The sequence below is a fragment of the Amborella trichopoda genome, chromosome 11 (genome assembly GCF_054954075.1).
Source record: "Amborella trichopoda isolate Santa Cruz 75 chromosome 11, AtrichopodaSantaCruz75HAP2 v2.0, whole genome shotgun sequence".
NCBI classification, from domain to species: domain Eukaryota; kingdom Viridiplantae; phylum Streptophyta; class Magnoliopsida; order Amborellales; family Amborellaceae; genus Amborella; species Amborella trichopoda.
The window spans coordinates 42,789,690-42,800,886 of record NC_142346.1 but is presented as its reverse complement, the minus strand read 5'-3'; the positions used below and the strand labels follow the sequence as shown (position 1 = coordinate 42,800,886).

At 36.0% G+C, this 11,197-nt stretch overlaps 1 long non-coding RNA gene across 1 annotated transcript; it reads left to right on the top strand.

The window, feature by feature from the left end:
• The first annotated feature begins 2,299 nt into the window (after positions 1–2,299).
• Positions 2,300–3,593, top strand: LOC110008485 (uncharacterized). The gene is made up of 2 exons (XR_002283413.2): positions 2,300–2,753; positions 2,854–3,593. It is a non-coding gene; the product is annotated as an uncharacterized LOC110008485 (long non-coding RNA).
• Positions 3,594–11,197: the final 7,604 nt, after the last annotated feature.

The following is an 11,197-nucleotide window of genomic DNA, read 5'->3' as shown; positions in this document are numbered from 1 at the left end:
GAGACTCGTCGAGTGACAAAGAAATCGAATGCCGCCCATTTGGTATCCCCGAATTTAAACTCTAACCTTAATAAATGGGGATCTAGGACGGTTATTCTGATATTATAGAAAGTGTATACCGAGACCGTTTACGTTTCGTACAAGGTTAGTCACAATTAATATTTGATCATTAGATGTGACATTGGGTGGCTGCATTTACATCATTAACCAAATTCAAAATTTAAAATAAATTTTATCGATCTTTGAGACACGCCCAAAGCTATTAGATTTCACATTAGATGATTGTAAGTAAATGTGACTTCTTTGTGCTAAAAGTAAATGATCTCATTGTATATAATCCCTATTAAATAATACGATTAAATCATCTAATAAGGTCCACAAACTTCTATTATTATAATTATATTAAAATCTATAATATTATGAAATATCAAGATATTAGAGTGTAATCAAATATACCCTATACTACATTATTAAGGATCCTCTCAAATGTGGTCCACAAACTTCTATTATTAGAATTATATTAGATTATATAATATTATGAAATATCAATATATTCGAGTGTAATCAAACATACCCTGTACTACATTATTAAGCTATAGTTTAGCGGTGAACAGTAGTTATATGAATATAGATTGACCAAATCCAAGGGACCCTGCGTCTAGAGAGGATGTAGGGCACATGACTTTCAAGTACTTGAAATAAGTTTATGGAATGGTACATTTCTATTTTTCAAAAACAACAAATCCTATAATTTTTTGGATGGAAATATTTCAAGATATGATAAAGTTCATATATTTCAAGATATTTTTTAGGAAATAAGTAATATCATGTATGGAATACATACTACACCCTAAAAGGATAGAGTTTATATCAAAACACTCCTCGAAATTTCACTAAAAGAGGTTGTTTTAAACTTTGAAGGCCAAAAAATTTCCTCAAAATGATCATCTCGATTTCAAGATGTATAGACATGAGAAAAATGGATTTCAATATTAGAAATAGTGCATATTGTAATGTATTTTATAGACCATCAGTTTGCAAGATTATCGGGTGTTTATAGATCTGTTTGATCTACGCTATTTTTGAAGCTTTAAATTTTATAATTGAATATAAAAATAAAATTTCGGACCATCATAAAGATTTATAATAATGAAATAACATCTTTCAACACTATTTGAAAGTACGTCTTACTTTGCTTGTTTCGAGCCTAAGCCTTATACAAATCACACCTATTATAAAAAAGATGGGTTTTTATGAGTTAGCACTTAAACTGTCTTAGAAATGAATTTTTAATCTAAAATTTCAGGGAATGTTCATGAACATTAAAAAAAAATTTGATATTTAAAATGTGATTTTTTTGAAAAAAATTCTACACCGTATAAACCGTGTGAGTTTTTTAGGACGTCCATCTCAAAGATGGACATTCGTACGTCAGTGGGCTCTTACGAATGTATAGAAAGACTTTTCTTAAGGACTTTTATTTATAAAAAAATGTATGTATGGGAAAATTAAATATACTTTAATATGTATCGTATATCAGTTTCTATTAATATGCAATTCTTAATAAGAGCACGTTTGGTTTGTGTTCACGTGAAAATATTCCTTCACGTGGTTAGGTGTAGAAATATTTTTACGTTAATTAATTGTTAATTAAAATATGCCCGCACTTATCCACATGAGGAAATTATTTAATGTGAAACTATTTATTGAGAAATATTTTAATGTGAAACAAACATGTCATATTATTACTACTCCTGTTCTAATAATAATAGTAATAATAATAATAGTAATAGTAAAATCCACAAAAACACCTCGTATGATAAATATTTTCACGCGAAGCACCCTAACTGTGAGCAAACTCAAAATTCAAACTTTTTTTTAGAATAATGTTAAATCGATGAAAGATATTCTACTCCCTCAGCACGCTAAAACCCCGCATTAGTTTTGAGGATGAGGAACCCAAATTCTCGAGAGCTAACATTAATTTCAATAAAAAAAATTGCCTAAAAAAAAATTACCTAAGTGCACCCATTGTCTCAAAATTGAATAGAAACTATATATTTTTTAAAAGATAAATAATGTCTCAAAATTGAATAGAAACTACATATTTTTTAGAAGATGAGACGTAAGTATTATAAACTCAAATTTTGATTTTTTCCTTCCTAAGAATAATCATATAGTGATTGTAGAGTGGTTACTAAAATTTCATATTTAAAAAAAAGTGAGTTACACAGAGGGAGAACTAAACTATGCTCCCGAGGGAGCACAGTATATGTCTCGAAGAATATTGAATATCGACGGACTGCTTTCCTGATATTCCTCGCAAAGCAGATTGATTTACTGATATTTCCATTGAAATAAGTTTCTCTCTTGTTTTACTTTTTCCGAGGGAGAAAGACAGATGGGGTGTTATGCTTCGGCCTGGTTTTCTCAAAACCTTTGGAGAACGAGAGTCTATGGATTTCTGAATTGTCTTATTCTGACAGAGAAAGATGAATCTCTTACTCCTGTTCTTTCTATGTTTCATGGCATGCAAATGTTATTCTCTAATGTTCATGAAATTGCCAGTGTGAGACAATGTATCTTAAACGGTCTTATGCTGAAAACGAGGTTTCAGCATCAAGACCTCAAATGGGTGGCCTGCAATATTGGAATGTCATGTTCTCTGATAGAATTGTGAGTGGCTTCTCTGTTTGCAATTGGAAATCCCAAACCCAAAAGGAATTAATTTTCTATCGAAGGTAGAATTCCAGGTGCGGGATTTTGGATTTGTACTTTGACCCCATTACCTAAAAATTCAACATATTGGTGAGAATCGCTGCATAATATTGATCCCAATGCCAATAATTGCAGTGTGTGTCCGATCTTTGATTCGTCGATCGAGAAATGGAAGTTGCACTAGTTGAATTGGATGCACTGTTGATGAAGGGCTGGTCCTACTTGCTATGGACTTGACCTTTTGATCGCTTCTGACATGGAGAGAGAAGAATGGGCACTACTGTAAGCTCTGTCTAATGCAACTAAGTAGATATTTGCGAGCACAGGTCTGGGTTTTATTGCAGGTGCAATTGATGAATGCAGATTTGAAGCAATTGTGAGTACAAGATTTGGAGGAATTGGGTTTAGAGAATGATTTTTTCTTGTTTCCCCATATATGAATTTGTAAGATATTATTTTGCGTTTCAATGTTGGCAATGGAGTGTATTTGAAGATTTGGCCTTTGCAAAACAAGAACATTCATCCGAGAATGTTAAAAAGACTAGCCAATTATGTGAAATTGGTGCTCTTGCTAAAATTAGCTGCACTTCAGTGTTTCAGCCAATCCCATTGACGACGAGAAAATATGTTTCGTTAGGCAGCTTGATTTGTAAATGTATCCATAGAAGGGAATGTTGTATATCTGATCAGTTCATGTTGATTAGATGCTGCAGCCTGAATGTTTTTTTGGAAAGATATCTCTGTTTAAGCTGATTACCTTAATCTTGTAAGTGACAAGCGTCTTCCATTTGAACTGTAGGCTTAAACTTGTCTGAGTACTGTTTAAGTGCAAAATAAAGTTTATATTAGTTAATAGTTTAGAATTTTCATGAGGTTATTGCATTGTTTGTAGCTCTTGATTGTTTTGGCAATAGGTTGACCATTGCAATATTTTTTGGAGATGCAACTCATCTATACATTTTATTCATTAGTTCATTCTTATTGAAATGCCAGAGTCTTTTTTAGAACTTTAACATTTTTCGCTCATTTGTTTTGCTATTTGCATGATCTGGAGCCTTTTCATAGCAGAATTGACCATTCGAAATTTTGGAAACAATTATATGCTTAATTTGTGGGTTATAACTGTTACACAATAGTCAACTTTGGTTGAAAAAGGTTGGTATACCAAGGCATTTATCCCTTTCAATTGCTCAGGCCAACATGTTCATATGGATTGAAGTATTTTTTTGTAGTTAACCCACGCAACATTACCTATCTGGCTCCATTTCATTTGGAAAGAGCTGAAAGTAGTCTGGTAGGGTTTTTTTTCATATTAAGAATCGATTTGCCATATTTGATTTGATTTATGAGAAAAAGAGAATGTTTCACATGTAAATAAAAATGATAAAATCAGGTATGCATCATTACTTCATTCAATCTCAAAGTTTGCTTGAACTGCTTTATCAATAGAAAATAAACACTCTTGCAATCCTGGCCATAGTTAGAAACTCATCCATTGGCAATAAATCTTTTTGTAACAAAGCCGGTATTAATTCAGTTTTGGCCCCAGAAAATGGAGTTAAAAGGTGGGCCAAAAACTATGGAGGCTAAAAGACATGTGAAGGTATGGCCAGCATAACATCTGCGATTAGAAATCATCATATGGTAATCGGGAAATTGCAACATAAAAAGAAAGGGGGTTTGTGATGTTTTTGAAATCTTTTCTACTAGGTAACCTATTATCCTTATCTATGTAGATAAATTCAGTCGTTGTGGTCGGACTCTATTATGGATTTCGTACCACATTCTCTATAGGGCCCTCTTATCTCTTCCTTCTCCAAGCTCGGGTTATGGAAGAAGGAACCGAGAAGGAGGTATCAGCAGCAACTGGTTTTATTAGTTTTCTCCTCGTATGGCTCGAGAAAAAATGAATTAAATTTATGTATTGTATTATGGCATGTTCCATGTCCTGGAACTGATAACATTCGGGATTATGCAGGATCGTACACAAAAGGTCCTTTTTTGGCTCTCTCTTCAGCCCTGTCTCCTATCCCTAGGAGGTATTCATCCATTAACAAGTTTTTTTAGGAAAACTCCATCTATTCTAATGTGGATGGTAGGCGGGCCTATATTTCTTGGTTTCGATAGGACTCTTTACGAGCGTTGTAAGTGATTATATAAGCATCATGTTGTAAGTGATCATGTAATCATCATTTACACTCTCATTTTCAACAAATTAAACTTATTTCTCACACTAAAGATACAAGTAAAGCAGAATAATTTGGCGGTCATTTGCAGGAAGTTTTTTCAGTTCTTTTGAATAATGTTATAATACGACTATATTTCATGTCCTTCTAATAGCGAGCTTTTTTGATAATCTTGCTTTTTAAAACCTTCTTAAAAAAAAAAAGCCTTTATGCAAAAGCGAGTTCTAGATGGAGTTTTGCTAACTGTGATCTTGACCATGATCTTCAAACACATAAACCCATTCAATCTTAAAATTGTTCAGAAGAAAAAACTGCCTTGTACAACCTAGTTTGTTTGGTCTTTTATCCTTAGTTCTCTCTATTCTTAAAATTTTACTTTTGTTTCTTACTTTTTCTTTTCAGCATGGTTGGTTGGCTAAAAACCAGTAGATAATCATGGTTCTTACCACGAGTCTTGGTTCCATGATCCGTCAACAAGACTTGGAATAAGGAAGTGGCAGTACTACTTTTCTAACTTGAAGCATCTTGTTAGTAATGATAATTTGCACAAGCAAGCTTTCTTGGAAGCATCAATAACGTTCGTGGAATGTAATTATGCTCAGTCTCATCCATGCTGCATTAAAGCGCTGAAGCACGCCATTCCCTTTTGGGGTGACCCCAAACCTCTCATCTAAGCTAAAAAACAAAAAAGTGGATATTTTCATTTCAAGTCATTTGAAAAATTTGGCATTTCGAAGGGTTAGAAAAAGAAAGAAGGGTTCATAGTGGATGACCACCTTTATCGCCATGAAATGCCATAGGGCTCATTTAAGCTTGCATGATATCATTTTCTTTTGATGATGTTTAAAAAATCAGACTGGTGGGTCGAACCGTTAACCCACCGGTTCAAGTCAAACCAGCGAAGTCGCTGTAACAGACATGCCAACGTGGCCAATTTTTTTAAGAACAACAAAACAAGAGAAAATAGATCAGAATGTCAAAAAGAAGGAGAAAAATATGTAATCGAAGATTGAAAACCAAATATGTGATTTCATAAAATATGAGGTGTAAATCAACATCAAGTCAAAAAAATTAAAATAAAAAACATTTTTATAAGAAGATGGGCAAAACAACAAATTGATTTTAGAGATTTTGGTTTTGATTAAGAATTTTGTTGCGGATTTTTTGTATCAATGTATTAGGTTCATTTTGATGAAATATGAGAGAGAAGTCGAAGATATTCAATCTCGGTAAAAAAACCTCTGAAATTTGAACTCTCGTTTACTTCTTAATCCAAATACTTGTTATGGGTGTTTGTTAGAGGGCTCCAATACCAACATTTTGAATCAAATTGTACATGATTTGGTTGAGAAATGAGAGAGAGATTGCAAGAAAGGTGGATTAGGCTTTATGGCTAAAAAATAATGAGATTTTTATGAAAAAATCTTACCCAGATGCAAATTTCGGTCAAAAAAATGAATTGTTTGAGCTAAGATGGAATTTGTCTCCAAATCAATCAAACTGGCAGTTAGACATGGATTATTTGGTTGGAATAGAACACTAAACCTGAAAAATAAATTGGTTTTTTGACCTTTTTTTCCCATAAAAGGAGGTTGGATGGCGCACCTGAGTCTGGGTGACTAGGAACAGCTCAGACCTCAGAGCTTTTAAAAAATTGCTTCTGATAGTTATTGTATGACTTAAAGGATGTTTGAAGTTCATATACCACCATCACCACACTGCTTCTACTACTACTAACTCCACTACCACTACTACTACCACCACTGGTACCACTGCTGCTGTTGCTACTGTTGTAGGTACTGCTGACAGCGACTGCTACTAGCATTATACTTTATCACTACCACTACTACTATTACACCACCACTGGTACCTCTACCACTAACTTACCACTGCCACGCCACAACTACTGCTACTATTACTATTACTAGTAGTTAAGGGTGGTGATGCTATAATGCTATTCTTTTTATAGCAATATATGGATCTGGTCAGGATGGCTTTTTGGACATTTAGAATGCTTATGCAAAAGATATCTCTTACTCTACCTCTCCACTGGATTCCCAACCATATATCACTCAACTTCCCTAGCAGAATTTAACGAACTCTTCTACGATGGCACCAACTTTGTTCTTCCCTAGCCCTCTGTTCCCTCTCTCACTGACCTCGCCTCCTTTCCCTGCACCTTTCTTGGTACCGAGAACCCAAGTCCCTATGATCATTGGCTACCTTCCTCTGCTCCTTTCATTATTCTTCTTATATATGTATATACTGTAGAGAACCCATAATTGCCGGTATCTTCAAGCCAAGGGTTCGATTTAGCTCTAGAGTCTAATTCCTCTGCTCCAAGGAAGGGAATCTCACTCCTCAGTGATTTTTAAACTTTTGGTTTCTCAATTCTTCCTATAGGTATCGAGATCCATATTCCCTAGCATTATAGTATGGTATAGTGTTATATTTGGTATAGCAGTATGGCATTGTATAGTAGCATGCTATAGCAGTATAGTCTGTGGCATAGTATAGTAGTATGTGCTTTATAGTATTATATATATATATATATATATATATTATACTTGTATATAAAAATTTAACTATAGTAGCATGTAGTATGATATAGTATATACTATTATATTGTAGTATAGTATAGTTATATATTATTGCATAATAGTGTTGTAGAATATACAATGCTATTGTATACAATAAGTTCATATGGGGGATTTTTAACTGCATGAAACTCAGTCTTGTATACTTTATCATTCAGTCCGAAATAAGTTTGAATTGATTTCCCCCTCATATTGGGATCGATATCCCTAGAATTTAAGTTGTATAGCGTGCTTCCTGCTTGTTCACAACCCCATGATCCTGGTCCCAATCCCAGGTCTGATTCTGTCCTGATTCAGGTAATGATGGATTGATCTAAGGGCTCAGAGTCCCCTTTTTCCCTATCCACCTCAACAATAATCATATAGTCCGAAATAAGTTTGAACTATATGAAACTCAGTAGTTTCAGAGTGCATATGGGGGCCTTGATTTTTAGCTATGTGAAACTCAGTCTTGTATACTTTATCATTCAGTCTGAAATGAGTTTGAATTGATTTTGCCCTCATATTGGGATTGATATCCCTAGATTTCAGGTTGTATAGGGTCTGCTTGTTCACGACCGTATGATCCTGGTCCCAATCCCAGGTCTGATTCTATCCTAATCCGGGTAGCCATGGATTGATCTAAGAGCTCAGAGTCCCCTTTTTTCCCTATCCACCTCAGCAATAATCCACAAACCAAGCTCTCGCTGACCCCCTTGATTCCTTGTGCCGTATCTTGTTGGAACTCCATTCGTCTGTCCCTTAAACTTCTATTCGTCTGGGCTTGGCTCCTGCTAAGCATTCCAGAGCCTCTTAACACTTCTACTTTTCTCCCACGCCTCATGCTATCACCCCTGGCCTTTCAACCACTGCCAGACTGATCCTAGCCCACCACCAGTCCTTATTCCCCATCCACTAGCCTGGAATGGCAGCCCCTTGCCACCTCCTGTCCAAGCCCCTCCCAATGCTGAGTCCGCCACATCTAACGTCCTTGAAGTAGATCAGGAATCTGCTGCCCCGTTGTCCTTCCTTCAGTGGAACCCGACGCTTTCAATTCTTCTTCTTAGTGGACTCCAAAGAGATGGAGATAATCAACCTATTCGAACCCAGCATTGATGACATCCTTCAGGTGATGGGCTTTATCAATGGTGGCCCACCTTCCAACGTTGGTGAGATTTGGAGGACCATTGCTGACCCTAAGGGCAAAGGAAGAAAATGGTAACGCAAAAAGGAATAGTGGAGCTTCAAAAACTATTCAATGGTGTTAACTATGACCAAAACCTCCCTCCTCCTCTGGTTTACTACTACCCACCGCCTACTCATGGACCACCCACTTTTGCTAAACTTTAAGAGGTGCTTACAATCTTCCTCTGATGTGCATAAATGATGATCCTTGTATGGAACATAAATGGTCTGGGAGACTACCTTAGAGAAAAAGCCGTGCTGTCTTACTTAGGTATGCACCTGATATCTTAGCCTTATTGAAACTAAACTGCTATCCTTGTCCCATTTCCAAGTCCACCATGTTTGGGATAGATGTCATTGTCAATGGAAAGCATCTCAGGGGCCTTTGTGGGCATCCTGGTGATTCAGCCCCCACCCGACCTGTATGCAGGTGTTCATCTACTTGGTGACTCTGTTCTTGACTGGCATGTCTAATGGAAATACTGGAAGTTCTTGATCATCTATGGACCAAATGGCCCAAACTTTGGAGATGACCTATAGGAAGAACTTGATGGTATAGCTAGCATGACGCCTACACCTTGGGTGTTGGGGGTTGGTTTAATGCATCTATATGGTCCTTTGAGAGAAATAGGAACGCCTGGATTACAGGTAGTATGTCTGCCTTCTCGAACTTTATTTTCAGGAATAAGCTTGTCTTTCATTTGAATGCTACTGATTTCACTTGGGCTAACCATTCCCAATACTCCACTATGTCCTAGACTCGATACATTTTTAATTTCCCTTTAGTGGAGGGAAGAATATTTCCTGGGAACCCAATCTTGTGCACTTTCCAACCCTGTCTCAGACCATAAACCCATTTTCCTCGGTAACCTCCTTGTGACCATCTCCCGCAAGCCTTTTAGTTTTGAAACTTTGATCTGCTATGGCTGGAGAAAACACAATTATTCAATGTTATCCCCATTTGGTGGGGCTTCTTTAATCTTTATGGGTGGGTGGGCTTGTCTCATGAAAAAGTTGTGACTCCTCAAAGGTTCTCTTAAGCAGTGGTGAAAGAACCTTCCAGGAAACTTCTTGATCACAAAGGAGATCATTCTGAAAGAGATTACAAACTTGACTCTCCTAAAGAATCTAGAAACTTTACGCACTAGGAGAAAGTGACCAAAGGAACTGGGCCATGATGAAGTACTAGGAGATCCTGAAGCCGGAAGAAATTTTTTGGTACCAGCAATGTTGGAAATAAAAGCAATAAGCTTTATTTTTTTGATTGGCAGAACTGTCATTTATCTTTTGTTTAGTCGTTATTTATCTTATTTCTCTAAATAAAGGCAGTATTGTCCATAAGTTGTAATTAGTTAATTAATTAATATCAATAACAGTGGTAGAGGTCACTTGAGACCTCCACACCACTTTCCCTCACTATCTCTTTATCTCTCACCCGCCTCTCACTCTCTCTACCTTCTTGTTACATCAAATCCATTTTCTTTTCTCTCTTTCTCTCTCTAGATCCTACATAATTGTGTTTTTCTACTTTAATTTCAACCTGGTATCAAAGCCAGAAGAGGGAAAAAAAGTGGGTCGATCTTCAAAAAGGTGCGCATGAACAATGTTTAGGGCTGATGTCATCCTTGGGGTTAGACGATGTCATCACGACCTAAAACTTTAACCTTTTTTCTTCAGCAGTAACTATGTCAATAGAGGCACGTTTATTATTATTATTATTATTATTATTATTGAGTTAGGATTTGTATACCCCAATCAAAGAAATACTGTCAGTGCTATTTTTTGATGTTTTCTGAAAAAAAAAGGGAGTGTGATTAGATCTGAGGGTGTAACTATATTTATAGAACCTTTTATTTGAAGAGATCAAAGGGTGTAATGATCCCAATTATTGATTAAGATCTGAGGGTGTAACCAGATCTTAACTAAAGTAGGGAATGTCTCTATTAGCATCAAATATGAAGTCTTCTGGACCCCAAATCACCATTGTCAGGTTTGATGGCGCTAACTATTTAGAATGGGCCAGGTTAGGTGGAAAGAAAAAACTGGGATGCATTGACGACCTTGTGGAAAAACCAGACGTAAAGGATGCTAAATATGCAGATTAGGAGGCTGAAGATATAGCTATTATGAATAAGATATCATTGTCTATGCAACCTAATATGAATCGATCCTTTATGAACTATACTATTTTTAGGGAATTATGAGAGGCAGTCTCTGAGTCCTATTCCCAAAAGAAAAATATTGCAACGGTTTATGCATTGGAGCAGAAAATCAGTGATTTTAAATAGGGTGACTTGTCATTGGGAGACTATTATGCTCATCTACATGGTGTTTGGGATGAATTAAGCCAACATCCGCCCATACAGTGTTCTTCGTGTGCAAAGGAACAAAGAGAGACTGAAACGAAAGGAAGATTTTTTATCTTTACAGAGTATGAAAAATTAGGGCGAATTTTCTTGGTGGCGATACTTTGCCATTACTTGATATAGTTTTCTCCCATTTTAGCTTGAAGAAACTTGCCACAAGATAATG